This window comes from Rhipicephalus sanguineus, chromosome 3 (assembly GCF_013339695.2).
Source record: "Rhipicephalus sanguineus isolate Rsan-2018 chromosome 3, BIME_Rsan_1.4, whole genome shotgun sequence".
NCBI lineage: Eukaryota > Metazoa > Arthropoda > Arachnida > Ixodida > Ixodidae > Rhipicephalus > Rhipicephalus sanguineus.
The window spans coordinates 19793950-19813019 of record NC_051178.1 but is presented as its reverse complement, the minus strand read 5'-3'; positions in this window follow the sequence as shown (position 1 = coordinate 19813019).

The window sequence follows — 19070 nt, the reverse complement described above, 5'->3', positions numbered from 1 at the left end:
ATGGCAGCAAGGTCACCTGCAGGCTATGCATGGCATCACATCCAGCCATACAAACCCTAACATCTTCGAGAAAATGCGAGTTGGCTTGGCAGTCCAGCTCTTCAGTGGAAAAGTAACACATGGGCTTCAGCTGCACAAAGCCAGGCTGGAACATCTGTGTAATAGCATAACAGCAACAATTCACTTTTTTGAGTAAGCATTGCATAATTTTATATTTACCTAATTTTGTGCTACTGTAACTCTTTGCAGATTTCTTAGCTGCACATACAGCTCACTGAAACATTCTTTTGCAGGACCATACATGGTGTTATAGAAGTCATGACATCGCGCTTTCCTGCTCAAGCACTCCGTCCCAGCTCTCAATCAGCTGAGAAGCTAAACTCTTTTCTAACCTTCTTGTCAGAGTGGGAACGCCACACAAATGGGCAAAGGGGCTTTCTCAGTCAGTCCACAGGAACTGGACTGCGAGTAACACTATCCAGTACCTTGTCGCTGTTCAAGTATTTGACTGAAAATGTAGGTTTCAAGTATTTGATGACAAGCAGGTTGAGCCAGGACCCTGTCGAACATCTCTTTGGCATCGTTAGGCAGTCGTCCGGGTGCAATACCCACCCGACACCTCAGCAGTTCATTGCTACAGTGAACTGTCTCAGCTTCAACAATCTTTCGCATTCTGTTTCAAAGGCGAACTGTGAGCCTGCTGTTCTCAGTTCACTCTTGCATGCAGATGCTGGTGAGCAGAACACTTGCACTGGGAGGTAGAAGTTGATTGACAGGTTTCTCGATGATGGAAACCTAGATGCCGCAGATGCCTTACTCACTAAGGCTGCGCCAGATCATTCTCCTGTTGTTGTGGCATCAAGCGATAGCAGACTAATCTTTTACATTGCCGGTTATGTTGCGAGAAAGTGCATTCTTAAAACTGGTTGTGAAGAGTGCATTAACCTTCTTTTGCTCACCAAGGAGGCAGCTGATGATTTGAATATGGCTGAGCTTGTCCGTTTGAAGGACAATGGCGGGTTACTTTATCCTGCAGGCAAGCTGTGCAAATTTGTGGCCGACCTCGAGGAGTCATTCACAACGTGCTTTAGCCTTTTAGAGCTGCACTCAGAAAGCGTGCTTGATGTGTTAGACCTTGTCAAAAAAAAAGCAGCAAACTACACTTGGATGCCCAGAACATGCTGAAGCCATAGCTGCTGACGTAACTGCATTTTACTTAACGACACGCCTGCATTTCTTCACGAAAAGTATCAATCGAGCAAACGATAAAAGGCGGCACGCATCAAAGCATTTGAAGTTGAGTAGGTGCTAAATGAGTGTGTACATGAAAGCTGTTGATCGTGACGGTCAAGATTTTTCCTGTCATTATTTTTGTAGTGAAGTAAGTTAATAAATTCTTGATGTGTGGTTTCATATGAACATGGCTGTGGTGTCATTTTTCATAATTACGCCTAAATCAAATCGCCATAATCGTCAAAAACCTTCGTGGCCATAACCCTGTTGTTTAAACAATGAGGGAAAAGGTTCGACTGAGGAAAAGTATGGGGCAAACTTTGCACCCATTAGGTCATTAGGGGGGACTCGTGCGCACGCCTATGGTCATGCAAACAGTTAGCGTTGCACATCGTCAAATGGTACGTCGTTGTATGGTGGCATTTATAACAAAAAAAAATTACTCTCGAAGTGAAAGTTTCGCTGACAACACGAAAATCGGAATGCGGTATTCTTCGTGACTTAATAGTCACGTGGCCTTCGTACACGCCTTTTAAATGTTTAACAACGCTAGCCATCAAAACTTGTGGGCTTTCACCAGTGAGAAGTATGTAATCTTCGAATGGGATTGATAAATCAGCTTAAAAACGCGAAATAACAAGCAAAATTCTAAAAAATGCCGCGAGGTCTCGTCCTATGAAAAGTTGCAGTGGCGCCACCTCGTTGCGTCAGTATGAAAACGGCTCGCTCACGCCTCGCTGCTCGCGCCACTAGAAGTCTTCTAGTTCACTATACCTACGATGTTGTTTGATTTGGTTTGACCAGTCTGACCGGTTGGTGACACTCGCGTTGATGTCGACGCTGATGGGGCTGCACCTGTTGAAGCGGGTTTCCCGGCACATATCTGCCGCAGATGATGATAGGTGTAAGCTTCAGTGATTTCCATACCGAAACATTCACGGAACTTTGTAATAACGAAGCATCTTGTTGATTTCGGGGTTAAATTACGTATGTTAATCTAAAATATTCGGTATTCTGAAATTCGTAGTACTGAAAGTTTTTTACATTGGCGATATAGGCATTTTGGCGGGGATTTCAAAAAATTCATTAATCTGAAAATTTCGTTAATCTGATGTTCGTAGTAATGAGATTTTACCGTATTAAAATCAGACCCTTGGCTCATCGAAACTTCAAACGAAGATATCAATTCTATATCGCGGTTATATCACGTTATAACGCACTTCTATCGGAAAATCGATAAACTGAACGGAAAATTTTCAAAATACATAAACAACACTCATAGTACCTCTAACAAATGGTGGACCCCACAGCTGGAATATAACGGAAAAAAGTAAGGGCACATAGAAGGCGATATCAGAATGCTCGTGGAGAAATAAGAGAACACTACAGAGACATATACCTTAAAAATCTGGCAACATATCAGGAAAATTTAACAAAAGCATGGAATTCCTCTTGGAAAGAATTTTGTAGAAGCATATCGAAAAACAATCCTTTTTCCTTACCATACAAAATTGCAGCAGATAAACTCAAAGCAAAAACCCTCCTAAAATCTATTCAAAAGGAAGATGGAACTCAAACATCAACACTCAGCGAAACGATCGAACTAGTCATAACCACCTTGTTTCCCACAGGCGGAAATACAACCCAATCACCGAATCTCAATGAACACACTAAAGAAGATTCAATCAATGCAACTAACAATGACTTACCATTTACAGAGCTCGAAGTGGATTCCGTAATACGTAACCTGAAGAAAAATGTCACCCCCGGCCCAGATAACTTAACAACTACTTTTATTCAAATACTATATACTTATCATAAACAATTCTTTATAAAATTTTTAATGCAGCCCTTAAACTCAGCCACTTCCCAGCGGTGTGGAAAAATTCAAGAATAATCCTTGTTCCAAAAAAAGAAGTGGACAAAAACAACCCTAAACCTAATCACTTTAGACCAATAGCTATCAATTCTACTTTAGGAAAAATATTAGAAAAACTATTAAACGATCGTATATATCACCACTTATGTATAAGCAATTATCTTCCACCAAACCAATTTGGTTTTACCCACAACACCTCAACTACTCACGCATTATTAAACATAAAAGAATCAATCGCTCAGGCCAACAGCGAAACTTCTATAATAATCTCACTGGACGTCAAAAATGCCTTTAATCAAATCAAGCAATCTAATATCAACGAATATCTTAACAAAAGAGAATGCCCAAACAACCTCACAAACCTTGTGAATGACTTGCTTTCAAACAGAAATTTAACGTATGATTTCGATCAAGTGAAAATTACTATTCCATTATTGAAAGGGTCACCTCAAGGATCACCACTTAGCCCATTATTACGGAATCTAACAATAGCTAACCTATTAACAACTGCATTTCCATCAAAGTCTACAACACAAGCATTCGCTGACGACATAATCTTGATGATGAGAGCACCTACTCGAAAAAAGATAGAGGAAGTTTTAAAAAGTTGTCTGGAAATAGTAAACGAATGGTCAAAAAGAAACGAGGTGGAGTTCAACTTATCAAAATCGCTTATAGGTAACCAATACCAAAAACGACCACCAACGATTACATTTAACAATCAAAACATTAAATATTCAAAAGAACTTAAAATACTTGGCATAATTTTCAATAAAAACTTATCATTTTTACCTCACTTAGAATATATCAAAGGTAAAGTAAATAAGCTCACAATAAGCCTCAGTAAGTTCACGGGAAAAGACTGGGGAATGTCACCAAAACAGCGTAAAGATACATATATATATATATCAGCTACAGAGCGTATGATTACATATGCAGCCGCTGCATGGTACAGATCACACACACACATACATGGAAAGCTTCAATCAATTCAAAGGATCCCACTCATTTACATAACTAAAGCATTTAGAACCACCCCCAATAAACTCTTATAGATAATAGCAAAAATTCCAGCGGTGAAACTTACTATTGCAAAAGAAATAAAAATGTTTAACATCCTTCACGGCCGAGACAAATTGAATTGAGAAGGGAAAACATTTTCGAAAAATGAAATAGCAAATAAATTCGATATCAAACTGATCCATCCAGCGAAAAAAATAGTAATTCTCGAAACAAGAAACGTACAGAAATCTATAAATAACCAAATATTCACTGACGAATCAAAATCAGGAAAAGATGTTGGGGCAGCTTTCGTCCATCTAAACCAATTTAATAGGATAATCAATCAACAACTATTTCTACTTCCGCCCTATAGCTCAAACACTGAAGCAGAAGCATTGGCAATAATCAAAGCCCTAGAGTACATTAATAAATTACCAGGAAATGAACGAATTCAAATTAACTCGGATAGCCAATCATGTATAAAAAGCTTAAATAACCCAAACAATGTTAACCCATTCATTCAGAAAATAAAAACATTAATCAAACTTACGTCCGAAAAACATGAGATACACATAACTCTCGTTAAGGGTCACTCAGGACTTGCAGAAATGAACTGGCCGACGAACTAGCAAAACGGGCAGCGAAAAGTGGACAACCGACGTCAATCCCTATAACGATATCTTTCATTAAATCCCAACTACGAAAAGAGGTTTATGGTAAATGGAATGAAATATGGTTCACAGACCCAGACAAAAGCGTACTTCACAACTGGATTAGAAGCATTCATCAGATACCTGAACATTTGCCTACAAACTACTACCTTTCGCAAGTACTTACAGAACACGGGAGATTTCCATTTTATTTTAAAAAATTCAACATAACCAAACAATCTACATGCAAGTGTGGCACAGAATCCAACTCTTTTGACCATTGTATGACAACATACACAAAAACATCATCTTACCGCAAAGAAATTCAAAAAACATATTCGGACCTTTTGAGATCAAAACCTGACATTATTAGGAATCGTAAGACTGCCAAGATTCTTGAAAAAATGGCAAGACATATAAGCGAAAATGCAACATATTAACTCAAATCTTGGGTTTGTCGCCGATGGGGCTACATGGCCAAACGAGGTGGGATAACCCCCCGCTCCTAGGCGCCAAGCTCAAATTAAAACAATACACCCTTACACATTCGAATTCATACAGAATAATAATAATAGCAATTCAAAAAAGATTAAGGAAGAGAAGGAAAAATCATGATAAAAGGAAGAGACAAAGGGATAGGGAGAAAGGCAAGGAAAAAAAGAGGACCAAAAAAAGAAATAGGAGAAAAAGGAAAGGAGTAATACGAAAACTGATCCCTAACCTAGACACACATTGTACTTACTTTTTCTTCTTTCTTTAGTTTCTTTTTCAGTTCAACAGGACTCGGAAAGTCCATCCGAATCAACCAGAATCATCAACGTACTCCAGGCAAGGAACCTCAAGACAAGGTCAACAGAAGAAATTTGTTAATCAAGAGGAAAGAAGCCTATCTACTGTTACTGTTACATTTTACAATATCCAGTTTTAAAACAAAAGCCGCGGATTTTGCCCCCGTTCCCGTGGCTCTGTTTCGCAGGTGGTAGATTCCCCCCCCTCCTTACCCTTCCTCCTCTTCCTCTATTTTTTTCCCTCTCTTTTTATTAAACAAAATTTTCTTTTGGTGCTAACCCTATTCATTTTTCTTTTTAATTGGATTAAGCCCACTATACCTAGTGGCATGGGCTGGAGCCTTTTTCTTTTCCGTTTTTCTTCTATTTCCCCACCATATTACATATCTGCCTGTCTGTGTGTCTGTCTGTCTGCCTGTCTGTCTATCTAGCCACCTACGTCTGGGTGCTCTCATGATCGCCTCCTCAACTTGGTGTAGACCAAAATTGGCATGGGAGGGTAAGAAGATTTGACGATTCTGACTGTCGGGTCATGACATGAATAACGTGAAAATGCTGTCACGTACGTTGTCAAACCCTTTCCTCCAGACACGTGCGGCACATACCCGTTTACTACGGGCCGCGGTGTACGGGTATGCGCCACAGGTGATTGACAGTTTATGTCTACTCAGGAGCGGCGAGAACAGACATTGGTAATTTAAATGCGAGAGCATTAAAAAAACCGACAACGGCAGCACTGACCCGATGATTGGAAGGAATAAAAATTAGGATCCCAGCAGGAATCGAACCCAAGCATTCTGTGTGACAATCAATCATTTTACCACAGAGCCACGCCAGGTCTATAAACTGGTTTGGAAAAACAGCTTATGCAGGCGTAATGTCGGTGCAACATCAATTGCGGTTGTGTGCTGGCTATCTAATTTTACAAGAAAGCAATAAACACTACATATGTACTGCTACGATACAGGTGCCATATCAGATTAACGTCTGTGGTTCCAGTGTTGGCACCACTTTTATAGCAGTCTAATAAACATTACATTTGTACCACATTGAATGCACCATTGTGCGTTCAATGTAACGTCCCAGAAGACCTGAAACACTTTCTGTGTGAACGCAGGAGATATGTGTCACAGAGACGATCTTTGAAGGCGGCCTTGTACCTTCAGCAGGACTCGTGTTTAGAAAGAACTGCAACGTATTCTGGGCCCATGGCAAAGCAGCACCTGTGCGTTACGCGACACGAAAGCGCTGCTGACTTTCTTGCGGGCCACAAGCCTGATCAAAACTTTGTAGACAGTGTAGTCAACATGTGTGTGTGTGGCTGTATGTGTTATGTGGTTATCAGTGATATATCATAATCATCACCCAGCACCTGGAGTAGCATGTCAAGCGAATAGCCAGGCAACATCAACAGCTTTTCATTGTAACATTTCTCTCTCTCTTGTATCCCTATGATTCAGGAAGCTATATTGAAGCATTGCTAGACCCCGGAGGAATAGATTAATGAAAGTTACGATGATGTTCATATGGCTGCACCTAAGGTGCACTTAGTTTTGATAATACTCATGTATGTACTCTTAACGTGAGGGCTGACGTTACGTCGCAGCATAAGTTACCCTTTAAACGCCAGTGTTGTCAACGTGCCTGGTAAGCCCACGATGTGCACACAGCTACTACACTTACATGACTGTATAATTAGTGACTTTACTGATGGGGCAAGGCTTTGTTCACACCCTGTGTTTCAAAAGCAAAACGAAAATATTACCATGCTCAGTGATGATGTTGAACTCTCACAACCACTTGGTATGAAGAGAGGTAAAAATGGAAAGCTGAGCATGTTTTATGCAACTCTCTTGAACCTTCCGCCTCAGAATAACTCCAAGCTAAGCAATATTGTCTTGCTTGGCACTGGCCATACAGCAAGTTTAAGGCATCATAGTGAATGGCTAAAATACTTTTATGACTTCTTGCATGCATTGTATTTGCTTGCAAGTGAAGGCGTTGTTTTCAAGACGGACGAAGGCTCTGAAAGATTTTTTTGGTGCACTCGTGACGGTCACAGGAGTTGCACTGGCAACGCACTCATTGACAGGATTTAAGCAGTCATTTAGCCCAGCGGTTTACAGTTCCTGTCGCACACGTCTTGTGCCTACAGCAGAGTATGCACTGTACTCCCACCATGGCCAGTGCAATCTTCGAACAGAGGGTAGCATCAGGATGCATATGAAGAAGCTGCGAAAACCCCACACACAAACAAAAACTATGCAAAGAATTTGGGATCAACAGCGACTCGGTGCTGACGCCAGTTCCTTTTTTCTCCTTGACAAAAGACATATTACACGATGCTATGCATATTCTGCTGGAAGGTGTTATGCCTAAAGAGATAGCTCTTTTTCTTTGTGTTGCTATCCGGGAAAAGAAATGGTTCACAAGGAAGCAAATTAACACTGCTCTCACTAATTTCCAGTTTCACCGCGCAGTCTCCACAAGCGACAAGCCACAGCAGATTGAAAAAGATTTAAATCTAGTTTCTTCTGCAAGTGGCTCTCGCCATGATTCTGCATTTTCCACTCATTGTAGAAAAATTTACTCCAGAGGACACAATGCTCGAAATGGTGTTTTGAAATGGTGCCAGAAAAAGAACAAAAAACATTTGAGGTCTCTACATTCAGTGGAGGACAAATGTGGTACTATACATGAACACCCTTCACGTGGCACAATGTCTGACAGATGGTGTATCATGGTAAGTGCCATGGAAGGGGGCATTTGCTCCATGTGAAGGATAATAACTGCGCATTTAGACAGGTGTATGCTTGCATGCTCATGTGAGCCATTGAGCTGCTAAATCTGAGAAAAAGCAGGAACACTTGCACATCAGCTATTCTAGAATGTTTATGTTTAGCTAGTGTTGGTACTGGCAAGAAATCCTGTATTTTCAAGCAGAGTTTGTATTAGCTGTTGTACTAGCCAAAGCTAAGGATGTTGCATGACAGCTGATATTTAAACAAAGGTGCACGTAAAGCTACATGGTATGGAAGATAAGGGAAGTCGACTGGGACACGTGGTAAAGCTCAACTTTTATAGATCTGCTATGTGTGAAAAGCGTGCTTTTAATTTGCAGCTGTTATCTTCAATTTATGACACCTATTGAGTATTATGTGTTGACATGTCACGTCCCGTGATCCGAATCAAGCAGGATGCTACTGACTGCAAATTTTTAAGACAGGCGATTATTTTATCCTAGAAATCTAGATCACTGCCCGAGTTCAGCCTCTTCTAGTGTTTGCTAGTTTATCGATCAGTGTCATTAAGCTGAAAGCATACTCAACTGGATGATGTGGAGCGAACTTATACTTTTCACACCAGTCGCATCTCGTCATCGCAGCCAGAATCGCTTTCACTCGTCGACGACGGGCGAAATACGAAAACAAACAACCTTCGATCTGTCTCCGGAGTGCACACATTCTCTCTGTGCGAAACGTTTTTTTTTCCGTTTTTTTTTATCTCTTCGTCTAGTGCCCCGGTGAAAGCTGGCACGTTGCTGCAAACGCCTGTGCTGCGTGCACATGAGATTTCTTGAGCAGAAATGCAGCGGATTCTGATAATACAAGATGCGAGGACCGCATCAGTGCGACGTTGACGAAGAACGCACTGGAAGACATAAGAACTTGTCAGCTAGAGTAGAGGTGACATTAATCCAATGTCAGCTTTACCAGTTACCGAGTGTTATGATCCTTTCGACAAACATTTCCAAGAACAGTCCTTTGGAGGCTGGTTCCTCAGGAGCTCACGATTGGCCAGCTGCTGTATGATGCCAGCTCTCGGGAATGCACTCGAAAACATATCCTTCACCACCATGCATTGCGAATGCAGTAAAAAACCCAGGGGACCAGCCTCACATTGCTTGAGAAGGCCCAGATCTATATATAATCGAAACAGTCCTTCGCGCAGGTGACACAGCATGATTTATACATATTACAGCAGCATTTAAAGCAGCACACCAACCCACTCCGACGGTCCGTGAAGGCCGCTTAATACGTGTCAGCACCTCTCATATACGATATTATGGCGAAAGCTCGTAGCGCATGATCAAATATCAAGAGGCTAGTTCAAAATTATTATGAAGTGCATATATATATCCACACAAATACCCTGCTGGCATGCGTGGTGTTGTGGTGTAATGGTACAGTGTCTGCTTCTCACGTGGTTGACCTGGGTTGGAGTCCCCACATGTCAGTGTTTGTGTATGTGCATGGTTGTACTCTGTACATTGCGTCATTAATGTAAGCAAGTGTCCTTACTATGTAATGAAGGCTCAAGGTGTGAAAAGAAATTCTGGAGACATGGGAAATTGAGCAGCAAGCCAAAAGAAATTATTTTTTTTTCTTTAATCAAATTTAGAGAAGTACCGCATATATTTTGGCCGCATATTTTTGAGCTGTATGTAAGCTGGATAGATTTTAGCTGAAATTTCGCTTAACCAAATCGATGGTATGCGGTATTTTAAGCGGTCACTTTTGAACGGCCTTCTGGCAACGAGAGGGCATGGCATAGGGAAGAGCCGCATAAACTTCGGCCGCATAGCCAGGGGCCACATAAACTTCGTCCGCATAGAAAAGAGCTGTATGAAATAGGCCGTTTAGAATGCTATTTATAGGCGTCGAAAATTTGAGTTACTTTCCGCCTTATGTGCATTGCTTTAAGCGGGTGTTTGCTAAAAGTGTAGGAGCGAATATCAGGGATGCCTGCTTCCACTTCTACTGCATGGCTTGCATGAATGCGCCAGGAAAAACATTGGGCGATCTGTAGGAGCATAACAGCTTGCAAGCAAGCTGCTCAATTCGTACGAAAAGCTACAGTGGACAAAAATTGTTGCTCGATGGCCTAGTTTGCATGACCTTGCCAATTGTACAGCAGCTTTCTTCTCTGCTCTCTGATACATTTCTCGCAAGTGTTTCGGTTAAGAAGCTGCTGTCCACAGACAACCAAGAATAAGCCAAAGGCATGTCAAACTTGAGCAGAGTGAGCGACATTATGGATGATCAGTGTGTCTAGCAAGTTGACATTTAAAAATTCCCTCGAGTCTTCCAGGTTTTCCTTGGGTGCTTATGCTGAAATTCCCTGAGTGAAACAGAACTGTTATGTGAAGATGGGTGACACTTACATCGCCTGATGATGTCGCTCTTTATTATGCATGTTAAAAAATATAGAATGGCTTAATATCATCTGAATAGTAAAGAGTACAGTTAAACATCTGTATAATGAAATTGGTAAAATCAGGCATTTACTTCGTAATATCAACACTTCGTTAAACTGAACTTGGACCTTTTAAGCAACGTATAATCCGCCTTTTTCACGACGCCCCAGCGCATGCGCTTCTCCCATAGCGGAAAAGTAGCGAAATGTCTCATTATCTCCGAGGCTTTGCTTCTGGCAATACCGGTTGTCCTGGCCCCTACCAAAACGGCAGAGGGCAGCACAGGAAAATGAAAGAGACAGATTGGCGAAGGATTCATTTTTACACTGAAAATGCCACAAGAATGCTCGACTAATATGGCAATCTGAAAAAATTGACTTTTTTTACCTGAAAGAAATCTCTTGAAGTGGAGATCTGGCGACTACGATTTGATGCCGCGCTGGCGGAGTCCTCATCACAACGCCAATGCATCACACGTGAAACAAAGTACTTGCATGCTTAATGCACTGTCCAACTGCTCCTATTCTGCTCGCACATCTCGTCATCAAAACCTCAGGTGTTGCCCAGAGGAGTGTGACACTAATGCTCTCAGCCCGATGAAAGTGCAACATGGGAAACCATCACACACTAGGAAAGAAAAGTCACAGTTTTGCCATGGGGGCGAAGCAATGAATGTGACAGCAACAAATTGAAATGTTACACAAATAAAGCCTAGCAGCTCATTTCTTTAGGAAACGCGGCTGCTGCAGCAAGCGATGTGATCAGAGCCCAACACCTACAAAGATATGAGCCGTCGGCTGAACCCCTCAAAAGATACCACGCCCAGTGGCACAAAGTACGCATTTCCTGCCAGCCCAGCCCCTCCCTCACCAAACCATAATTCTCGGAGGCTCACTCAAACTAAGACTCACGGCTCCACCTGAGTCTGAGTGAGTCGACTCAGGAGTCAGTGTATAATTGTATTTTTCTACCACAGTGTCAATGCTATTTAACACTAATATTTCGCATCATCGGTGCTCTACTTGATGCCTTTTGATCTTGTACTTTTCAACACGAGTTATCAGAGCTTGCAATTCAATAAGGATATTTTTAGTCAAAGAGATTACTCATACGATATATTTTTATCAATACTTCCCATGAAAGAGTTTGCAGGGGGAAGTCAAGACATCTCCTCCTCCCCTTTTCCTGTGCAAGTCACGGCTCTGATCAATAAATATCTAGCTGACATGTGGACAGTAGCATGTTGAAGTATGTGTGAGTATACGTGAGAACAACCTGAGCCGACATAAGGCTGATAGCGATGCTGAAGTTTAGCAGATAGAACCATAGTTTGGCAAAAAATGTGGAGCTCACTCAGGCTCACTATGAAATCTATTTTGCCCTTAGAGCTCACTCGGACTCAGACTCGCCAAACTTTTCCTCAACTGGACTCAGACCAACTACAATTTTCCTCACTCGGACCCACACTCACAAAAACATTAGTCACCCAGATTTACTTACACTCGGACTCATGTCTCGATTTTAACGAGTCTGAGTGAGTCGACTCATGAGTGCGTTTGGCGACCCATGAACTTGGCACATGGCGATATTCGTGGCATAGAATACAGAACTACAGTCAAAGAACACATAAACAACGTGCGCTACACAATGTGTGATGATCGCCATGGTTCCCCCATACTAAGCATCAGCTTGATTCTCTCCCATTCTGCCACTTCGAAGGCGAGAAGAGCATCGAGATGTGCTCTTTTCTCACAGCTGCAGCTGCCACACGATTTGAAAAATACGTTCACAAAATCTTGAGCCAGCGTTATCACGAGTTTCGTTCCCTTTCAATAAAGTTCCAGCGCATTTTCTCTGACGAAGCCTGAATTCCCCGAGTTTTCCCTGACTATTTCCAGACTATCCAAAATCTGAGAATTCCCAGTTTTTCTGGTTCGTAGACACCCTGTCGATGGCTCCATGTACAAAGAGCTTCAAGTTTTACTTCACTTTCCCGTTACGAATATGTACGCACCACAATCTTATTTCTTGTTCCAGCTTCACCTGGCCAAGGCTGGAGGGAAGATGTATCGTATGTATATAGTTGTATATAGCTGCTATCCACCACTCTCGGCTGGCAACCCTGGTCGGCTGCGAGCCTGGGTGTGGCAACGCAATAAAGAGCATGAGCCATCTTGTAGGTGACGATGCACGGAGGATGCTGAAAAGGCTGTGAGGTTCAACGATGAAGAGCTTGCTGGTTCAGCATTCTGCATCTTAGTACGTCGCCGGCATTTATTCGCATTTACAAGAGAGCTGTATTGGTGCTGAAGACCTTCTTTACCTTCAGCATGTCAACTTATCGACTGGCACGACAGACACAAGGTGTAATGCACGGTGCAAGACTTTTAGGTGAGCGAACGACGCGGAGAGAGCGCTTTGTGGGGAGAGACGGATTGTGTACTTCTTCTCAGTGCCGAGAGGTGGCGCGCCAAACTCAAGCCTGTACCGGTTCGCCCGCCGCCGCAGAAAACTCTTTCGCGCCGCATGGACAATGTGGAGCACGTGCATTTGCTGCTCTGCTGGTGCTGTGTTTTTTCGTGCTGGTCCTGCTCCTGGTGTTCGTGTGAAGTGGGATAATGGGCAAGTGTTTTGTGCCTTTTTGCAACAGCGGCTACAAATCCTGCAATGAGAAGTACGCTCTTTTCACGCCGGCAGCGAACGAAGAAAGACTTCAGGCGTGGAGGCATGTGATACCTCGAAAAGACCGCGTGCTGCAAAGGACCGACCGTGTGTGTGAAAGGCACTTCGCTCCCCATTTCGTGCTGAAGACATGGTCCTCAGAATTTAACGGACATGTTTTAATATCCGGGAAGAGGAGAGCCGGGCTCACCAAGGATGCTGTGCCGTCTATTTTCGATGGTGCTCCTGGCTACCTGTCAAAAAAGATTAAGAGCCCTCGAAAGAAGACAATATGGCAGACATGTGGCGAGCTGACCCGCACTTTTACCCGCGCTAAACGCTGTGAAGAGACCGCGGAGCAAGAGACCCACCCTCGTTCGCTCGCAGAAAATGCAGCGCCGAAGCAAAGTGCTTGTGCAAACGAAGTTGGCGACGCCACCGAAGCCGCAATTGTGCATTCTACCCACGCTTCTACCCTGTCTGTGTTTGATCGACTGTTTGCGTCAGCTGCAAGCATATGCCTTGCCTCGTCATCGTGGGCTGTCCATAGAATTGACAGCGACGGGTTTAAGGATGTCCTGTTCAATGACGCTTCCGTGCCTCGCAACAGCAGTGACGGACCTGGTGTGCCGTTTAACAGAAAGTCTGTGCACATCAAAAGCGAGATGACTGTACAATTGTTTATATTTGGCAAGCCTATTCAACCCAGTGATGTTGGCATAAGTTCACTTGCTACATCGGTGTTTTGAAGTTGAAGAGATGGTACGAGCTGTTACCACGAGCTGAAGAGATGGTACGAGCAGAGAGGATATGCTAGCCAAGCTGCTACATTATTACACGTCTCCGTATGCGGCAGTATTGCCGACAACTCAAGAATAACCAAGCCAAGAAAAGCCAGGATTTGCGGAAGATGTCGAAGCTTGTGTGAGAGCTTTGTGACCCAATGAACATTTGAAATCGTAACTTTTGTTCAATTTGTGTTATTCATTACATAACTATGCTTTCTGCACCTCGCTATTTGTGTTTGGAAATTTCGGTGCCTTTTTGAACGCTTGTTCTCAATAATAAATTTTCGTGAGGTCACTAAGTTGTCGGGTACTTGTTTACTTATAACAATTTATCAGGCAGTGATGTATCGCCCACCATCCGCATGAATCTGTAATCTAGTTAGCGCAATCTTCGCCGCACACATCGAAAAAATTCAGAGATTTATTCTCTCTGGTATAAACAAGCACTGTGTGGAACCGATATGCTTGATGTGAAACCAATACCTATGCGCAGTGGGCATATTTAAATTACGAGGTTTAAGGTAATAAAATTCCGAATTTGTAGGTGTCTTACTGTGGGTTTCTGAATTGATTTCAGTCACTTGTGATTTTCTTACAAAGGTAAGACTTCGAAAGAAACAGTCGTTTCAGTATGCCGCTTTTTTCGGAACGCAGTCGCTGCACATGCGAGCGCCTGACAAGGGGATGTCCTTTGCTTCAGTGATCGTACAAAGCGGCTAAACGTGATAACAGCGTGCTACGTCTTGTGCGAAATAGTTAAGGCACGGTTGCATTTAAAGTATTATCCATGTGCATACTTATGAGCGAGCAGAGTTTCAAGTGAACTCCAGGCCGCGATGCTTCCGCCCACCTACCGAAACGGCCGGGGCCTCGTTGACCGGGCGGTAGTTGGTAGCGCCATCTGTGGGGGCTATTGAGAAAGAGAACTATACGGGGACGGGGAAAGCGGCGCTGTTCTCTCACCTAAGTATTTTTGCACCATGGTGTAATGAAGCTAGGAGCTGAAAAAGTTCGAATAGACGTGCTCCTAAGAACAAGTGCGAATAAAACGGCGCACAGCGTCTTTAAACTGCCTCAGAAGTTACCTGACAATTGCTTATACACAGTTGACTAAAGAACAAGCATTTTGGCTTTCGTACAGGAAGTTTTTTTTTAGAAAAATGGACTGGAAGCACGGAGCGCATACAAGGGGCTTGTCCTGGGATGTGTGTCTGTTCACTCGCCACTTGCCTCGGGAAAAAGTCGTTTTCAGCCAGAAAAAATACTTTTTAAGAAAAACACCAATGTGGAAAATATGCACAAAGGTACACACTTCCCAAATTAAAAAGAAAAAAAAAAGTGATTTTTTTTTTTTAATTTTGCCTTACCCTGTGGCCCTTAAGGGTACTGCAAAAGCAAATTGGGTGTGAGGAATTGTTGCGACAAGGAGTATGTCGGGTGCGGTGGCATGGCGGAAGAAAATCTGTGGATAGGTGGCAAAATCGGTACAGATGCTGAAAACGTTGCTGTTGTCACAAGTCATCTTTACATAAAAAGTGTTAAGGAAACACCAACTATTGCTTGCCTTAGTGTCTCCCAAATACAGTGCCAGTTGTTCAATTAACAGCAAATGCAGTTAATTATAGAAATTTCTATTCAAGCTAGCATTGAGTTGATTGCGGCAGCTATCATTGGCGCTTTGTAATCAGTTTCTACATTTGCTATTTGTTGTGTTGTGATTGTAGTAACCAGTTTCGGTTTGACAATTGTTCGTGATATGTTTCATTTTCAAAATTGACTGTAAGAATGCTAGGGGGCGCCACTCTGGCATTCATATTCAACAGGCGATGTGTAAATAAAGCAATAAAGCAGTGTGTGATCAGTACTCGTTCAGTGCGGATTATCTTCTTCTTCGGCGCTTCGCGCCAAACCCGTGTGCTCGGGGCTGGTAGCGTCCCCGCAGGCCGCGTCGCGCACCGCCGGGTTTTCCTCAACCTCTGCTGCGCCGGGAGTACCAGCCACGACACAGCAATGGCGACGGCTGTTGAACCGGACTCCGGTCCACAAAGTCATTTCGAAGCTCACGCTGCGAGCTCAGAGGATGAGGCCACGAATTTAAATGTTCGTTTAGAGCCGTCACAATCTTCTACTGCTCTTGATGTTCACATCAGAGCACAAGCGACGAGGGTGCAGAGTCACCTGCTTCTACACCTCAAAGGCGCGCTCCAAGCGAAAGCATCACAAGCCGCGTCGTTATGAGTACTATGTTCAATAGTTCAATGTTATAATTAGCAGGTTCTTATTTATACAATCTGGTCTCATTACGTGCTGGTGCAGTGGACTGACTTCCGTGTGCATTATTCATGTATCATTTCTGTGTGCAGTGTTTCAGTGCTTCATAAACTGACTTTCTTTCGAGGAGGGGATGATTGTTGTGTTGTGATTGTATTAACCAGTTTCGGTTTGACAGTTGTTCGCAATATGTTTTGGTTTCAAAATTGACTGTAAGAATGCCAGGGGGCGCCGCTCTGACATTCATATTCAACAGGCGACGTGTAAATAAAGCAGTGTGTGATCAGTACTCGTTCAGTGCGGACGTATCTTCTTTTTCGGCACTTCGTGCCAAAACCGCGTGTTCCTGGTAGCGTCCCCGCCGGCTGCGTTGGGCACTGCCGGGTTTTCTTCGACCTCTGCTGCGCCGGGTGTACCAGCCGTGACACAGCACTGTTACTTTTCACAGCCACACTGAAGCACTGGAGTGTTGAAAAGGACACTAACGCGTAGACAGCAGTGGACAATGTGAACAACCTGCCGACTGAGAAGATATACAGGACACATTGAAATCAAAACGCTGTCTCGATGAACAAAAATAAACATTATGTGCTGGACATTGCTTATGATTCACTTCTTAGTACAAAACGAGACCTATTGCTGCTTAGTTGGTGCTGCGGGCAGCCCCAGTGCCATCTGGTGGCAGCACCAATTGGGAACTGGCTGTAGTATCAGGAGCCAGTATGGTGCTTTCACGTGTTTACATGCTCTCTATCTGATGCTTGACAAGTAACAGTGCGCAGCCTAGAAGATGCTCTATGGATGCCAAGCAACCTCGTCGGTGTCGGTATGTTGAGACACTTGGGGCTCAGGTGGCTGAAGTATAGGCCTCCCAAGCTCGGCCAGGGGGCGCTGCGCCGCGCGTGTTTCGCCACCTTTCTTGCAAAAACCGGTCGCTGCTCTCCCCGCACCTGCTTTTTGACTGCTCTGTCTCGGCACGTTTATGCGTCCTGCAAGCGCTGTTGTCTGCTCGCCGTGCACGTGCAGCTTCACGTGTCGCTTGCTCTGAAGGTTTAGAAAGATAGCAGAGATGGAAAAGATGTTTTCACGGTGTGAATCTCACCAGAGGAGAGCGGTTGATCGACCACCTTTGCGGAAGCGAGCAGGTCGTCAAGGACTGTTCCTGCGAGCACTACGTGCGCACCGATGATGATTGGCCACATTTCTATGACATGAATAGGGAGGTTACTGCGCGAGTTCTGTAATTATGTTACCAGTAAACCGCACCTTCGTTGCGGCATTCGTGTCTACTCGGAGCTGTCAGCAAACAACCACTACTGTTTCGCGTGCGTTTTCGACTGATAACTTTCGACTGCTTGGATGCCAAGTTTGTCGTGCGGCTTTTAATTTATCATGAGCTCAGTGCGAAGAGCATAAATTTGCATCTGCCCCATTGAGTCACTGGCAGCATTGCAATGCGCAGTGTTCAGTTTCATGGGAGTTTCACTTTTGCCGAGGTTTACATCGGATGATAACGTTGGATCGCAAGTTCAATGCCACCTTGGATTTTTTTAGAGCTCCCTTTGACAGCATAATGATGCGCGCAAAAAAAAATTTTTTCATGCCCACTTCAACCATGCATATTTCTTGTAGAGGCGTGTTTCATTTCGGATAATATCGACGCCTGATCATGCACCGTGTTCACTGACTCAAATGTCGCTTTGGTTGTTTCGACTGCTCGCTTGGTCAGCATCATACTATACAATACCCACTGGGATCGCACATGTTTATGGTTATGCCGAGATGCATCGAAAACTTAATTGCCGCCTTGCTTATTTTTTCAGGTCGTTTCCAAAGCGGCAACTGTATATCGCCTGCGGCTCACGCGTCTATATATTACGTGCCGAAACCACGATTTTATTATGAGGCACGTCGGGCTGGGGGACTTCGGATTAATTTCGGCCACCGGGGGTTCTTTAACGTGCACCTAAATCTAAGTGTGCCGGTGTTACTGCATTTTTCTCCCATCGAAATGCAGCTGCCGTACGCGGGAATTGAACCCACGACCTTGATCTTAGCAGCGCAACACCTCAGCCTACTAAGAAGTCACGGTGTGTCTTATGCAAGGCCAATATAAACGCTCAGTGCAAACATGCAGCTTAATTATGTTTACAGTGAGCCGCGACAGCAAATTTACCACCATCAGCAGAATGAAACGTTGCCCGTGGCGTACCTCCTCGAGGTACGCCACGGGCAACGTGTGGGTGGCTGTGGAGCTCACACGGCTAAGAGGGGGGGCACAGCGGGGAGAAGTCCGATTGACTCCCATATGTTCCCCGCTGGCATAGCGTGTTTGCTATGTTTAGTTGACGGCAAACGGGAAGAGGGCCTAGACCCCAGGGTCTTGCCAAGGGCGTGTCGCTGCGCCTGCCCTCGACTTCTATGGCTTGGCTATTTTGAAACAAACCTATTTTCAGAAAACCGCTGCCGACTGGTAGCAGTACCAAGTCTTGCTGGTGACGCTCGGGGACCGTCTTGACGCAGAACTGGTGCAAGTACGGGGGTCACTTCGCCACGCGGCCCAGTAAAATAAGATGGGCACCTCACTGCGGCGGCTGGAAA